At 40.4% G+C, this 17,128-nt stretch overlaps 1 protein-coding gene across 1 annotated transcript in view; it reads left to right on the forward strand.

Annotated features, from left to right (window-relative positions):
- Window positions 1-1,872: 1,872 nt before the first annotated feature.
- The window catches only part of LOC104847368 (leucine-rich repeat-containing protein 37A-like), a 52,034-nt gene continuing 36,778 nt past the window's right edge, over window positions 1,873-17,128 (forward strand). Inside the window, exons 1-2 of the mRNA XM_064271801.1 lie at window positions 1,873-1,938; window positions 15,279-15,350. The gene's annotated coding sequence lies outside the window, so the exon portion shown is untranslated. The remainder of the gene's footprint in view (window positions 1,939-15,278; window positions 15,351-17,128) is intronic.

A 17,128-nucleotide genomic window follows, 5' to 3' on the forward strand; every position in this document is an offset into this window, starting at 1 on the left:
TGGGAAGATAACAACGATAGATGGGAGAAAAAGAGTATACATGAAAAGGGAAGTGGTGCATAATTAAGTACTAAAAGAGATGCAGACCATAGGTGCCATAATTCACCAGAATCCGTAACCACCTGCACGTGGAGGACAGAGAAAGCTGCATGGGCAAGATAAAACTTTAGCTTAAAAGAGTGACCGAAACCAAAACCCGCTGCCGTTGAGTCGATTCCAACTCATAGAGACCCTATAGGACAGAGTAGAGCTGCCCCATAGGGTTTCCAAGGAGTGGCTGGTGGATTCAAACTGCTGGCCTTTTGGTTATCAGGCAAGCTCTTAACTACTGTGCCACCAGGGCTTCAAAGAGCAATTAGGATTTGCTAAATAGAGAAAATTAGCGATTACAGCCTAGGCAAAGGTACGGCTGCAGAAATGGTCAGAATTTAGTAGACCAGTCTGGCTACAAAGAATTGCGTTAGGAAGCAATGCAAGATGAGATTGTGAAAAACCTTGAATATCACCTATAGAGGTTTGGAAGTTACACTGTGAAATATGGAGAGCCATCGAAAGTTTTCAAGCAAGAGGGACAAATGATTAAAACAGGAGAATTGTTTTAGAATCCATGTGTAGGGCCGCCTGGAGAAGAAAGCTTGATTCAGAGAGACCAAATAGAAAGGTCTAGCAAAATGTATGAGCAAAGCAATAAGGGGCTGAATCAGAGCAGTTGTGTTAGGAATGGAAAGAGAATCCTGGAAGCACTTAAAAAAAGGACAGGATTTGATGATGGACTAAAGAGTTGCAGAAGCAGTGTACGACGGGAAAGAGAAAAACTCAAATACGACTCCAAAGTTTCTGTCCTGGACGATTAGCAAACTGATGGTGGTAGAGCACACAGATGGAGAGCCATCAGTCAGGAAGGATAGCCAGTTTGAGGAAGATGAGTTCAGTTTCAGGCATCTTTTGTTGGTGAGCATAAAGCAATCAGAAAGTTTCTGGTGGAGTGGAAATGTCCACCAGGCAGATGGGCAGGCAACTTGACTGTTTTGACTTAATTTCAAATGTCACCTATTTGACTTTATAAACTGAGTAGGTAAGTCATTGCTGAGGGAAAAGGACAGAATTAAAGGAAAGATTCAAAGTTATTTACAGAGTTAGTGGTTGAAACCGAACCTCGGGAATTTAACAACTGATTTTCAACACATGCCATTCGTGGATACGTTTCCACAGTATAATAATTTTAAAAAGTGTCACGGAAGAATATAGCATAAAAAGTGAAAGTCCCCTCCCCGTCCCCTTCCCACCCTCCTCCCTATCACCAGCAAAATAACCCTGTCACCACTGAGTATGTGTCCTTCCTTCCAGTCTCTTCCCTTTGCATTTACATACATGTACGTGTTTATGTACATATTCCTGTTTTTTCTAATGAGGTAATACGGTACTTCTTGCTCAGCAGTGATTCACAGTTTTTCATTAAGCAGTATGCCTAAGAGATCTTTCCACTCCAGCCCATTGGTCCTTCTAGTTTCTAATGGCCTTTATCCTTCCACCACCTGGAGAGGTTTCAACAGTGGGTCATTTACCCAAGCTGTGGCACTGCCGGGCATGCGTTATCTGTGTACATATTTGCTGATAATGGTAAAGGAGGAGAAGTGAACAGATAGGAAGTTCAGGTTCTGAGCAGTTGGCCTTATCATTTGTGCCACTGCCCCCACAGTCTGTCTTCCTGAATTGAACCAATTTGGCAGCTGACAGCCATAGAAGTTAGGAAGCTGATGTTTTCTGCATTTGAATATTTCTGCTAAGGTTGCCATGATTCTTTAGAGTTATTCTGTTCATTCTTATTCCTACGTATTCAAAGATATGAACTGTGTTTCTTCACAGAAATTTCCAAGGAAACTCTATTTCTTATATTGAGGAAAATATTTGGAAGGCATACCGTTGGACTGAGAAACTGTGAGTATATCCTCTCCAAATATGAATACAGAAAGCTAAGTGCATTGTAAGATCCTTCTGGGTCCAGAATTTTGATGTCAATACCTCTGAGAAAAGATATTTTCCTCTCTCCATATCCCAAACGGACCTCTATTGATTATAATTCTACGGTAATTTTTAACATTGAATTTGGTGGATTCTCTTTAAAATAAGTAAGATATGATTAAAATTTATATTTCATTTTATAAATAATACGTGATCCTATTCTCAGTGTATTACACTGAATTAACAGGTATCGTGAAAACCCTCCTTGTTCCCTAATCCCCACCCCTGAGGTAACCACTTCTCTGAGTTCTGCGTGTATCTTTCTGGATAATACTCCATGCATTTGCCTACATCCATATTGACATATAGCAGAGTAGGTTTATTGTGTGTGTGTGTTTTCTTTTTCTCTTTTAATAGACTTTTTTTTTTTAAGGGCAAGGATGTTTATTGGAGCACTTTAAAAAATTTTTTTTTATTGTGTTTTAAGTGAAAGTTTACAAATCAAGTCAGTCTCTCACACAAAAACTCATATATGCCTTGCTACATACTCCCAATTGCTCTCCCCCTAATGAGACATCCCGCTCCCTCCCTCCATTCTATTTGAGCACTTTTGAAGGAGGGGTTGGTTTTGATTTTTTTGAGAGTAGAAAGCAACTTTATCCTATACCTATAAAAATACAGTCTGACCACTTCCCAGTCCTGTGGCTGAAATCCCATGGATGAAGTCTGGGAAGCCTATAGCTTTTCTGGTCGCTGAGATAATAAAATTCCTCCGATCACTTTCAGTCACAAGAACAGTGCTAATTGCAGTCCAACGTCTCAGCCACATGAGTCTATACTCTCAATGAATTGAAAACTTCTCCCTTCCCCCAGCCTGAGCCTTTTTTTTCAATAATTTTTATTGTGCTTTAAGTGAAAGTTTACAAATCAAGTGAGTCTCTCACATATAAACTTATATACACCTTACTCCATACTCCCACTTACTCTCCCCCTAATGAGTCAGCCCACTCCCTCCTTCCAGTCTCTCCTTTCGTGACTGTTTTGCCAGTTTCTAACCCCCTCTACCCTCACATCTCCCCTCCAGACAGGAGATGCCAACATAGTCTCAAGTATCCACCTGATGCAAGTAGCTCACTCCTCTTCAGCATCCCTCTCCAACCCATTGTCCAGTCCAATCCATGTCTGCTGAGTTGGCTTCCAAAATGATTCCTGTCCTGGGCCAACAGAAGTTTTGGGGACCATTACCACTGGGATTCTTCTAGCCTTAGTCAGACCGTTAAGTCTGGTCTTTTTATGAGAATTTGGGGTCTGCATCCCAGTGTTCTCCTGCTCCCTCAGGGGTTCTCAGTTGTGTTCCCTGTCAGGGCATTCACCGGTTGTGGCCGGGCCCCATGTAGTTCTTCTGGTGTCATGATGATGTAGTCTCTAGTTCATGTGGCCCTTTCTGTCTCTTGGGCTCATAATTACCTTGTGACCTTGGTGTTCTTCATTCTCCTTTGATCCAGGTGGGTTGAGACCAATTGATGCATCTTAGATGGCCGCTTGTTAGTGTTTAAGACCTCAGATGCCACACTTCACAGTGGGATGCAGAATGTTTTCTTAATAGAATTTATTTTGCCAATTGACTTAGATGTCCCCTGAAGCCATAGTCCCCAAACCCCTACCCTTGCTCTGTTGACCTTCGAAGTATTCACTTTATTCAGGAAACTTCTTTGCTTTTGGTCCAGTCCAGTTGTGCTGACCTCCCCTGTATTGAGTGTTGTCCTTCCCTTCACCTTCTTATCTACTATCTAATTAGTGAATACCCCTCTCTTACCCTCCCTCCTTCCCCCCTCTCATAACCACAAAAGAATGTTTTCTTCTCAGTTTAAACTCTTTCTCAAGTTCTTATAATAATGGTCTTATACAATATTTGCCCTTTTGCATCTGACTAATTTCCCTCAGCATAATGCCTTCCAGGTTCCTCCATGTTATGAAATGTTTCACAGATTTGTCACTGTTCTTTATTGATGCGTAGTATTCCATTGTGTGAATATACCACAATTTATTTACCCATTCATCCGTTGATGGACACCTTGGTTGCTTCCAGCTTTTTGCTATTGTAAACAGTGCTGCAGTGAACATGGGTGTGCATATATCTGTTCGTGTAAAGGCTCTTATTTCTCTAGGATATATTCCAAGAAGTGGGATTTCTGGGTCGTATGGTAGTTCTATTTCTAGCTTTTTAAGGAAACACCAGATCGATTTCCAAAGTGGTTGTACCATTTTACATTTCCACCAGCAGTGTGTAAGTGTTCCAATCTCTTCACAGCCTCTCCAACATTTATTATTTTATGTTTTTTGGATGAATGCCAGCCTTGTTGGAGTGAGATGGAATCTCATTGTAGTTTTAGTTTGCATTTCTCTAATGGCTAACGATCAAGAGCATTTCCTCACGTATCTGTTAGCCGCCTGAATATCTTCTTTAGTGAAGTGCATGTTCATATCCTTTGTCCAGTTTTAATTGGTTGTTTGTCTTTTTGTGGTTGAGTTTTAACAGAATCATGTAGATTATAGAGATCAGGAGCTAGTCAGAGATGTCATAGCTGAAAATTCTTTCCCAATCTGTAGGTGGTCTTTTTACACTTTTGGTGAAGTTTTTAGATGAGCATAGGTATTTGATTTTTAGGAGCTCCCAGTTATCTGGTTTCTCTTCGTCATTTTTGGTAACGTTTTGTATTCTGTTTATGCCTTGTATTAGGGCTTCTAACGGTGTCCCTATTTTTTCTTCCATGATCTTTATCATTTTAGTCTTTGTGTTTAGGTCTTTGATCCATTTGGAATTAGTTTTTGTGCATGGTGTGAGGTATGGGTCCTGTTTCATTTTTTTGCAGATGGATATCCAGTTATGCCAGCACCATTTGTTAAAAAGACTCTTTTCCTCAATTAGCTGACATTGGGCCTTCGTCAAATAGCAGCTGCTCATATGTGGATGGGTTTACATCTGGGTTCTCAATTCTGTTCCATTGGTCTATGTGCCTGTTGTTGTACCAGTACCAGGCTGTTTTGACTACTGTGTGAGCCTTTTTTTAAACCTAGAAGTTTACAATGTGAAGAGGGGTCCTGGCTGGCTTCTTCTGTGTTTCCTTGCCCTGTATCTCTCATCCTCCATCCCTCCATTCAGCTGACTGCTTCTGGATTCTTAGAAGTTGTTGAGGAGAGTGGTGGAGAGGAAGGGACTGATGTCCTCTGGAAGTGGTGCCCTCTGGGTATGGCATTTCCCACGGTGGATTCTTCACTTCCTGGGTTTCTCAAAAATAGCACCCCTGGAGTTGTCCAGCTGTCACTCCCTTGCCCTGGTGGTGCTTCTTCTCCAGCTGGCTTCTCATGAAGACCCTTCAGCTTCCACATACAACTGTATGATGCCAGCTTCTTTCTGCCAAGGCTGTCCTTATTTCTAGCAGGAACCAACACCAACAGAGCCCTTTTTCAAAGTCCATCGGTGGAGTCCATTTCTGGCCCGTAGAACAGAAGGAGATTTGTCAACATTTTTATAAAATCATTTTATCATATCATAGGCTCTAAGTATATTTTAAATATATAACTCATTCAGCTTGTAGAAAATGTCATATAATCTAATTGGCAAAGCTAGTCTTCGCTGTCAAACAGATCAGCCAAATCAGATTTGCTTTCTTTTAGGAAAAAGTCCAATTTCATTTTTTTAAACAGACTTTTTTCTTTTTGGAGCAGTTTTAGGTTTACAGAAAAATTGTGCAGAAAGGACAGAGTTCCCAAACACTCCCTACCCCCTGGTCATTTTTTGTCCTGTTAACACCTTGCATTCCTGTGATATATTTGTTATAATTGATGAATCACTGTTGATGCATCCTTATTAACTAAAGTCCATATTTTACATTAGGGTTCACTCTTCCTGTTGTGCAGTCTTATAGTTTTGACAAACGCATAATGCCTTCTATGCGTCATTATAGTATCATACTGAATAGCTTCATTGCCCTAAAAATGCCCTGTGGTCCACCTGTTCATCCTCTCACCCTCCCCCTGAACCCCTGAACCCCAGATCCTTTTATTGTCTCTCTAGTTTTTCTTTTCTAGAATGTCATATAGTTGAAATCATACAGCACGTAGCTTTTTCAGACTGGCTTCCTTCGCCTAGCAGAATGCAGTTAAGGTTCCTCCATGTCTTCTCATAACTTGATAGCTCATTTCATCACTGAATAATACTCCATTGTACGGATGCACCACAGTTTATTTGTCTATTGAAGGAAATCTTGGTTGCTTTCAAGTTTTAGCAATTATTAATAAAGCTGCTATAAACATTCTTGTGCAGTTTTTTATGTGGACATAAGCTTTCAGTTTATTTGGGTAAATACTCAGAAGCATGTTTGCTGGGTTGTATGATAAGCCCATGTATAGCTTTGTAAGAAACTGCAGGCTGTCTTCCAAAGGGGGCATATCATTTCTCACTCCCACCAGCAATGACTGAGAGTTCCCATTGCTCCATATCCTCACCAGCATATGGTGTTATCAGTGTTCTGGATTTTAGCTATTCTTTCTGGGTTTTAATATGTGTATAGTGGTATCTCATTGTTTTAATTTGCAATTCCTTGGTGATATGATGTTGAGTTTTACCAGCTGTATGTCTTCTTTGGTGAGGTATCTGTTCAGATCTCCTGCTGGATTGTTTGTTGTCTTATTGTTGAGTTTTAAGAATTCTTTGTATGTTTTGGATACAAGTCCTTTATCAGATGTGTGTTTTGCAAATACTTTCTCCCAGTCTGTAGCTTGACTTTTCACTCTCTTAAGAGTGCCTTTTCAGAAGTGAAACTAGATAACTGGGAGATCCTAAAAATCAAACAGCTATACTCATCCAAAGAATTCACCAAAAGAGTAAAAAGGTTACCTACAGACCAGGAAAAAGTTTTAAGCTATGACATTTCCGATCAGCATCTGATCTCTAAAATCTACTTGATACTGCAAAAACTCAACTACAGAAATACAAATAACCCAATTAAAAAATGGGCAAAGGATATGAACAGGATTCAGGTAGCTAACAGATACATGGGGAAATGCTCATGATCATTAGCCATTAGAGAAATGCAAATCAAAACTACAACAAGATTCCATTCACTCCAACAAGGCTGGTATTAATCCAAAAAACACAAAATAATTCATGTTGGAGAGGATGTGGAGAGACTGGAACACTTATACACTGCGGGTGGGAATGTTAAATGGTATACCCAGTTCGGAAATAGATTTGAAGCTTCCTCCAAAAGCTAGAAATAGAACTACCACACGATCCAGCAATCCCACCCCTCGGAATATATCCTAGCGAACTAAGAGCCTTTACATAAACAGATATATGCACACCCATGTTCATTGCAGCACTGTTTACAATAGCAAAAAGTTGGAAGCAACCAAGGTGTCCATCAACAGATGAATGGATAAATAAATTATGCTATATTCACACAATGGAATACTACGAATTGATAAAGAGCAATGATGAATCCGTGAAAAATTTCATAATATAGAGGAATCTGGAAGGCATTATGCTGAGTGAAATTAGTCACTTGCAAAAGGACAAATATTGTATGAGACCACTATTATATGAGCTTGCAAAATAGTTTAAACAGAGAAGAAAATATTCTTTGATGGTTTTGAGAGTGGAGAGGCCGGGAGGAAGAGGGGTTTTCACTAATTAGACAGTAGATAAGAACTATTTTAGGTGAAAGGAAAGACAGCACACAATACAGGAGAGGTCAGCACAACTGGACTAAAACAAAAACAAAGAAGTTTCCCGAATAAACAGAATGCTTCGAAGGCCAGCATAGTAGAGGCTGGTGTTTGGGGACTATGGTTTCAGGGGACATTTAAGTCAATTGGCATAATAAAATCTATTAAGAAAACATTCTGCATCCCACTTTGGAGAGTGGTGTCTGGGGTCTTCAATGCTAGCAAGCAGCCACCTAAGATGCGTCAATTGGTCTCAACCCACCTGGAGCAAAGGGAAATGAAGAACACCAAGGTCACAAGGTAATTACGAGCCCAAGAGACAGAGAGGGCCACACAAACCAGAGACTACATCAGCCTGAGACCAGGAGAACTAGATGGTGCCTGGCTACATCCAATGACTGCCCTGACAGGGAACACAACAGAGAACCCCTGAGGGAGCAGGAGAGAAATGGGATGCAGACCTCAAATTCTTGTAAAAACACCAGACTTAATGATCTGACTGAGACTAGAAGGACCCCCAAGGTTGTGGCCTCAGGCCTTCTGTTAGCCCAAGACAGAAACCATTCCCAAAGCCAACTCCTCAGACAGGGATTGGACTGGACTATGCTATAGAAAATGATACTGGTGAGGAGTGAGCTTCTTGGATCAGAAGACACATGAGATTATGTGGTCAGCTCCTGTCTGGAAGGGAGATGATAGGGCAGAGGGGTCAGAAGCTGGCCAAATGGACACGATAATAGAGAGTGGAGGGAAGGAGTGTGCTGCCTCATCAAGGGGAGAGCAACTAGGAGTATATAGCAAGGTGTGTATAAATTTTTGTATGAGAGACTGACTTGATTTGTAAACTTTCACTTAAAGCACAATAAAAAAATTTTAATTAATTTTTATTGTATTTTAAGTGAAAGTTTACAAATCAGGTGAGTCTCTCATACAAATATTTACATACACCTTGCTATACACTCCTAACTGCTCTCCCTCTGATGAGACAGTACAGTACTTCAGTCCACTCTCTCTCCTTTTGTCCATTCGGGTAGCTTCTGTCCACCTCTGCCCTCTCATCTACCCTCCAGACAGGAGAGGCCAACATAGTCTCATGTGTCGACTTGATCCAAGAAGCTTGTTCTTCACCAGTCTGATTTTCCATCCCCTATTCCAGTTCTTTTTTTTTTTTTTTAATTCCAGTCCAATCCCTGTCTAAAGAGTTGGCTTTGGGAATGGTTCCTGCCCTGGGGTAACAGAAGGTCTGGGGTCCATGGCCTCCAGAGTCCCTCCAGGCCCAGTCTAACCCTTAAGTCTGGTCTTTTTACAAGAGTTTGGGGTCTGCACTCTACTGCTGTCTTGCTCCCTCAGGGTTTCTCTGTTGAGTTCCCTGTCAGGCAGTCATTGGTTGTGGCCAAGGAACCATCTAGCTCTTCTGGTCTCAGGCTGATGTAGTCTGTGGTTTATGTGGTCCTTTTTGTCTCTTAGGGTCATAATTATTTTGTGTCTTTGGTGTTTTTAATTCTCCCTTGTTCCAGGTGGGATGAGACCAATTGACGCATCTTAGATGGCTGTGTGTTAGCATTTAAAACCACAGACTGTGCTCTCCAAAGTGGGATGCAGAATGTTTTCTTAACAGATTTTTTTATGCCAATTGACTTAGATGTCCCCTGAAACCATGGTCCCCAAATACCCTCCTCTACTACGCTGGACTTCAAAGCCTTCAGTTTATTCAAGAAACTTCTTTGCTTTTACTTTAGTCCAGTTGTGCTGACCTCTCCTGTTTTGTGAGCTGTCTTTCCCTTCACTTAAAATAGTTCTTATCTACTGTCCAATAAGTGAAAACCCCTCTTCCTCCTGCCCTCTCTACTCTCAAAACCATGAAAGTATATTTTCTTCTCTGTTTAAACTATTTTGCAAGCTCATATAATAGTGGTCTCATACAATATTTGTCCTTTTGCAAGTGACTAATTTCACTCAGCATAATGCCTTCCAGATTCCTCCATGTTATGAAATGTTTCACAGATTCATCATTGCTCTTTTTCAATTCGTAGTATTCCATTGTGTGAATACACCATAATTTATTTATCCATTCATCCGTTGATGGACACCTTGGTTGCTTCCAACTTTTTGTTATTGTAAACAGTGCTGCAGTGAACATGGGTGTGCATATATCTGTTTGTGTAAAGGCTCTTATTTCACTAGGATATATTCCAAGGAGTGGGATTGCTGGATCATATGGTAGTTCTATTTCTGGCTTTTTAAGGAAGTGCCAAATTGATTTCCAAAGCTGTTGTACTATTTTACATTCTCACCAGTAGTGTATAAGTGTTCCAGTCTCTCCACATCCTCTCCAACATTAATTATTTTGTGTTTTTTGGATTAATGCCAACCTCCTTGGAGTGAGATGGAATCTCATTGTAGTTTTGATTTGCATTTCTCTAATGGCTAATGATCGAGAGCATTTCCTCATCTATCTGTTAGCTGCCTGAATGTCTTCTTTAGTGAAGTGCCTGTTCATATCCTTCACCCACTTTTTAATTGGTTGTTTGCCTTTCTGTGGTTGAGTTTTAGCAGAATCATATAGATTTTAGAGATCAGGTGCTGGTCAGAGATGTCATAACTGAAAACTTTTTCCCAGTCTGTAGGTGGTCTTTTTACTCTTTTGATGAAGTCTTTGCGTGAGCATGCCTGTTTGATTTTTAGGAGCTCCCAATTACCTGGTTTCTCTTCGGCATTTTTAGTAATGTTTTGTGTTGTGTTTATGCCTTGTATTAGGGCTCCTAACATTGTCCCTATGTTTTCTTCCATGATCTTTATCATTCTAGGCTTTACGTTTCGGTCTTTGATCCATTTTGAGTTAGTTTTTGTGCATGGTGTGAGGTATGGGTCTTGTTTCATTTTTTTGCAGATGGGCATCCAGTTATGCCAGTACCATTTGTTAAAAAGATCATCTTTCCCCCAATTAGCTGACACTGAGCCTTTGTCAAATAGCAGCTGCTCATATGTGGATGGATTTATGTCTGCATTCTCAATTCTGTCCCATTGGTCTATGTGTCTGGTGTTGTACCAGTACCAGGCTGTTTTGACTACTGTGGCAGTCTAATAGTTTCTAAAATCAGGTAGAGTGAGGCCTCCCACTTTGTTCTTCTTTTTCAGTAATGCTTTACTTATCCGGGGCTTCTTTCCCTTCCATATGAAGTTGGTGATTTGTTTCTCCATCACATTAAAAACTCTTATTGGAATTTGGATCAGAATTGCATTGTGCATATAGATGGCTTTTGGTGGAATAGACTTTTTTACAATGTTAAGTCTTCTATCCATGAGCAAGGCATGTTTTTGCACTTATGTAGGTCTCTTTTGTTTTCTTGAAGTAGTATCTTGTAGTTTCTTTGTATCGGCCTTTTACGTCTCTGGTTAGATTTATTCCTAAGTATTTTATCTTCTTGGGGGCTACTGTAAATGGTATTGATTTGAAGATGTCCTCTTCGATGTCCTTTTTGTTGGTGTAGAGGAATCCAACAGATTTTTGTATGTTTATCTTGTAACCTGATACTCTGCTGAGCTCTTCTATTAGTTTCAGTAGTTTTTTTGAGGATTCTTTAGGGTTTTCTGTGTATAAGATCATGGCATCTGCAAACAGAGATACATTTACTTCTTTCTTACCAATCTGGATGCCCTTTATTTCTTTATCTAGCCTAATTACTCTGGCTAGGACTTCCAGCACAATGTTGAATAAGAGTGGTGATACAGGGCATCCTTGACTCGTTCCCATTCTCAAGGGGAATGATTTCAGAATCTCTCCATTAAGGTGATGTTCGTTGTTGGCCCTCAAAGCTTTGAAAAGAATCCTCGGTATTCTGAGACAATTTACACAGTGGCCCTGCCCTCTAGACTCTAGGTGTTGGCCACACTCTCCAGATTCTGAGTGGAGGCCCCTTGTGCCTGGGCTTCAGTTCTGCCTTCCAGGCCCACTGGGAGAGCAAACCTGATCCCTGGGCTTTAGGAGAAGGGTTCTCCTAGTCCATCTGAGTGGCAACTCCACCCTTAGAAACACCAGAGGCCATAGCTCCGCCTTTGAAACCCCTGAGGTCATGGCCATACCTTTTGAGTTGAGTCAGCTCAGCTTACTGTGTTGTCTCTTCAGTTTCTGCTTCCTGGTTTCTTAGCCCCTTGGCTCCTCCAGCCTCATTCCCACATCTGCCCTGCTGGAGCAAGTGTCCCAAAGCTCTGTAGCTCCACAGATAAGTGCCCGGAGGCACCCCACTCAGCCAGGAAGCATCCTGCGCACAGGCACTCAGCTCTCTTGCTCCACGGGTCGGCTCCAGTGCTGTCTGGCACTGGTCTACTCATTCTGCTGCTGCTGGTTCTCTGTCACTGTCGCAACTCCATCCTTTCACAGTTTCAAAACCGCTTCCACGTTTTGCGTATCTGTTAGAGCAGCACCCACTCTGTCGGTACCAAATTCTGTCTTGGTCATCTAGTGCTGCCCTGAGAGAAATACCACAAGTGGATGGCTTTAACAAAGAGAAATTCATTTTTTCACATTCCAGTAGGTTACAAGTCCAAATTCAGGGCGTCAGCTCCAGGGGAAGGCTTTCTCTACCTGTTGGCTCTGGACGAAGGTCCTTGTCCTCAATCTTCCCAAGGAGCTTCTCAGGCTCAGGGACCCTGTGTCCAAAGGACGCGCTCTGCTCCTGGTTCTGCTTTCTTGGTGGTATGAAGTCTCCAGCTCTCTGCTTGCTTCCCTTTCCTTTTATCTCTTGAGAGATAAAAGGTGGTGCAAGCCACATCCCAGGGAAACTCCCTTTACCTTAGATCAGGGAGGTCACCTGGGTAAAGATGGTGTTACAATCCCACTCTAATCCTTTTAACATAAAATTACAATCACACGATGGAGGACAACCACAGAATACTGGGAATCATGGCCTAACCATGTTGATACACACATTTTTTGTGGGGGGGACATAATTTAATCCATGACAGTTTCCAAAGATAAATCCAGTGGAATTCTTAATCTTTGTTTCCTTGTAGGTTGGATGTTTTTTTCCCTCTGGCTTCATTCAAGGTTTTATCTTTATCTGCAGTTTGAATATGATATGCCTAGGTGTAAATCTTTTGATATTTATCCTCCTTGGTGTTCTCTGAGCTTCCTGGGTCTGTGGTTTGGTGTCTGTCAGTAATTTCGGAAAATTCTCGGCCATTCTTACTTCAAATATTTCTTCCATTTATTTCTCTCTTTCCTCTCCTTCTAGTATTCCCATTAGCATATGCTATACCTTTTGTAATTGCCCTGTAATTCTTGAATATTCTGTTCTGTTTTTGTTTTGTTTTTTTTCAGTCTATTTTTTCTCTTTGCTTTTCAGTTTGGGAAATTTCTCTCGGTATATCTTCAAGGTCACTGATTCTTTCCTTGGCTGTGTCCAGTCTACCGAGGAGCTTCATCAAAGGCATTCTTCATTTCTGTAACCGTTTTTTTTTTTTTAATTTCTAGCATTTTTTTTTATTTTGTCTGCTTACATTACTCATCTTGCATGTCATCCACTTTTTCCACTTGAACCGTTAGCATATTAATCATAGTTATTTCAATTTTCAGGTTGATAATCCCAAATATCAGCTATATCTGAATGTGGCCCTGATGCTTGTACTGCTTCTTCCGACTGTGTTTTTTGCTTTTTAGCATGCCTTGCTATTTTTGCTGAAAGGTAGATATATCAGGTAAAAGGAATGGAGACTCTTTTTGCTGCAATTCCCTGTAAAACCCTGTTGATGTTGATGTGGTGGTAAGGTGTGAGGGAAGAGGAAGCATTCTCTAATTCTATGATTAGGTCTCAGTCTTTTAGTGAGCCAGTGCCCCTGGGTTGTGACCTTCACAAGCGCTTCTCAGCTTTTTTTTTTTCCTTCCCCCTTTAGATGAACCAAAAGGGCTAGAGGGGGCTACAGTTGGGTATTTTCCTTCCCCCATTTCAAAGGCTAGAAGGCAACCGGAGTTGGTAATCCCTTTCTCCCACATGGAAAAGGCTAGAGGGAGTTGGAGTTGAGTATTTCCCTTCCTCTACTTTGATTAACCAGAATCAGTTGTCATGAAGTCACTTCTGACTCACGGTGATCCCATGTGTGTTGGAGTAGAGCTATGCTCCGTTAGTTGTTTTTCAGTGGCTGATTCTATGTTTTGAAGTAGATCACCATGCCTTTCTTTTATGATGCCTCTGGGTGGACTAGGACCTCCAACATTTTAGTTAGCATTAAGCTTTTACACCCCCCACGGACCCCCCACTTTGGTTAGGCTCTGAGGGAACCCACAGTGGTTACGCTGTGGTAAAGTAATAGCCCTTGAGGGCAGGCTGTTGCTAGGAGGACAGGGCCCTATTTCATCATGGCAGCTTTTTGCCTCCTCTTTCGGGAATCATGAGGGGATTTTTCTGAGATTCACAGTGAGGACCTGGTAGGGATCCTGGAATTAAAACTCCCGAAAATGTGCCCCCCCTCCCCCTAAGGCTGGGCCTCCAGGAGTTTATCTTTCAAGCTAGTCCACACTACCCACCCAATCCAGTGCCCACTAAAAAAACTAGTGCCCACTAGTCTCCAGCAATTAGTCAATTACTCTTTAAGTATTTCTACCCGATGCTGGATTCAGCAGAAACTAGGACCCAGAATTGGGTAGAAAGTGATTCTCTCTATCAGCCTTTCTCTCCAGTTCTCTCTGCTGATCTAAGAAACTTATAAGTGCTCAGCAGTCACATGTGGCTAATGGCTCCCTTACTGGACATACAGCAGTAAGGCATTAAAATGAACCGAGCTCAGCTACATGCAACAACATAATGAATTTTACAAACATAGTGTTGAGTGAAAGAAACAAAATAGAAATATGTGTAATATGATTCCATTTAAAATTAAACCCTGTTGTTTGTGGTTGACATGTAATAGGTAAAACTATATTTAAAAAGCAAGGAAATTATTATCATAAAAGTCAGGATAGTGGTTACCTGTAGGGGTCAGAGAGATTGTTGCGATTGGAAAGGGACACACTGGGGGCTTATGGGATGCTGACGGTGTTCTTTCCTGACAAGAATGGTGTTACATGGTATTTGCTTTATAATCATTAAACTGAACATTTATGTTTTATGTACTTTATGCACATTTCAGTTCTCAAAAAAATGAATGGGGAAAGAGTCAAATGGCTTCACTTGCAGCCCTGACATAGCTCCATTTGGGACTTTCACAATGAGGTTTGGGAAGAGAGCAGGGGAAATGGCAGTTCTGCCAATCTTGGTGCCACCCAGAGGTGAATTCTAACATGGACTTTGTGATCTGAAGAGTAAGCGTTAAATATATGACTTGGTGTGAAGAGTGAATAGGCGCGTGTAGACTGGGCTTAGAGGAGGGAGAAACAGGGAGATGGACACAAAGGAGGACAGGAGAAGAAAGGTTTGAATGAAAACAAAAGAAATCACCCTCCCTAAATTAAATACAAATTAGAGTATTTAGGTGGACCATTACCTGGTTCTTCCCACATAGAATAGTCCTAGGTAGCAAAAAAAAAAAAAAGTAGCAAATAGTTGTAGCTAATTTGCATTAGATCCACAAATAACCTTTTCATTTTCCAGAATTCTCAGTGAAAACTCTTTGACCGAATTACGTAAGGATTCGTTTGAAGGCCTGCTATCCCTCCAGTATTTGTAAGTTAGTTAATCGTATTTATTTCTGAGTTTTTAGTTATATGTAAAATGAATAAGGGGCTTGGATAAGATAATCTTTACCTTTTTCTTCCAGCAATATAATTCTGCAATTCTGTATGTCTGTAGGGACCCAGCCCATCTCTAGCATTAAATATCTCCTGTCCATTTCCAATTTTAATTATAGAGACAAAAGACAGACTAAAAAAAAATCTTTAGTTATAGAGGAAAATTGGCAATAAGGTCTGAGTAATTACAGACACCCATATGAACTTTGTTTTATAAGTGTCCATATACTATCTGTTTATATTTAGTCTACAGCCTGTGGTCTGTTTTATAGAGCCCATAAGCTAAGAATGATTTTTGTATTTTTAAAGGATTTTGAAGAAAAAAAAAATTATGAGACAGAGGTTATCTGTGGCCAGCAAAGCCTAAAATATTTACTCTCTGGCCTTACAGAAAATGTTTGAAAAAGTTGGTTTAATAGAACAGGAGGAATTAAGATTAACCTCTGTTTGTTGCCCAAACGACAAGAAAATAGAGGATGCCTGCATTAATTTGAAGGCCATTAACCCAAAATATTTTGATAATTGAATTAAGTTAGCATTTAAATATTAAATATGTAACTAAACAGTTGAATTATGTAAACAATACTAAAAGAACATATTTAGCTACCAAGGACTGGTGTTAAGGATTTCAGGGCAGAAATTGTTTTGCCATATGACAAATAAATGTTTCAAATGATGGTTAAGTAGTATATTTAGAAATGTTTACACTAAGTAAACATATCAGAAATGCCCCAACCCTTTACTAAATAACTAAAAAAAAACCCTTTACTAAATACAAAATAAAAATCTCTCCAGCCCTTTTGCCAAGGAGGGAATACTTGCATGGCATTTATATCTGTTTAGAGATAAGGAAATACTATGTCCTTTTTTTTTTTGCCATAAAAGCTTGATTTTTATCCTTTGTCCATGAAGCCTGGAGTTGTATGCATCATGAACTCTTATTAAGCTATTTTGTGCTGCTCTTTAGCAAATGGATTCTTCTTACAAGTTTAGAAGGCTTAAGAGAATCGGGGATAAAAAGCCCGACATGATACTAAAAGTAGTCCCTTAAATTATCAGACCTTTAGGCCTTAGTGGGACAACCAGTTTTGCATTGATCTTCTTGGGCACCTCTGGCATCTGGGCTCCCAAACCTTATAAACACAATCTGGAGAAAAACAAATGAGATAACTGCTCTATGGAGCAGGCCCTTCCTTACTTCTACTTTGAAATGCTTTGTAAGCTAGTTACTTCCTGTTAGTGTATGTATTCTCATCCATTAAAAAAATGTGAATCAGTATAAAAGTTAAAAACATTATGTCAAGTACTGTGCCTAGGGTTGGTGGTACAAAGATGTGTAAGACAGCATTCCTAACCTTCTAGAAACTCTTGATGTGCAGGGGAAGCAAAGGCATAAACTTGAACCATACCACAATAGGCTCTAAGTGGAGGGCTGAGTGCTGCAGAGGCACAGAAGAGCCATGAAGTAATAAAAGTAAACTTCTGCGTAAATAGTCATTTTCCTTTCTCACTCCTTAGCTATTCATTCCTTTAATAAATAATTGAGTTTGCTTTATGTCCATCTATCAGTTTTAAACATTGTAGGCAATGCAGATAAGCAAGACCTAGTCCATGCTTTCAAGGAGGAAATGGGATACAAAGATAACTATATTTAAAAAAAGCAATAGATGTGGGCACTGAGAGGTATAAATTGTTTCTGGAGCACAGAGGAGG

The sequence above is a fragment of the Loxodonta africana genome, chromosome 18 (genome assembly GCF_030014295.1).
Source record: "Loxodonta africana isolate mLoxAfr1 chromosome 18, mLoxAfr1.hap2, whole genome shotgun sequence".
NCBI classification, from domain to species: domain Eukaryota; kingdom Metazoa; phylum Chordata; class Mammalia; order Proboscidea; family Elephantidae; genus Loxodonta; species Loxodonta africana.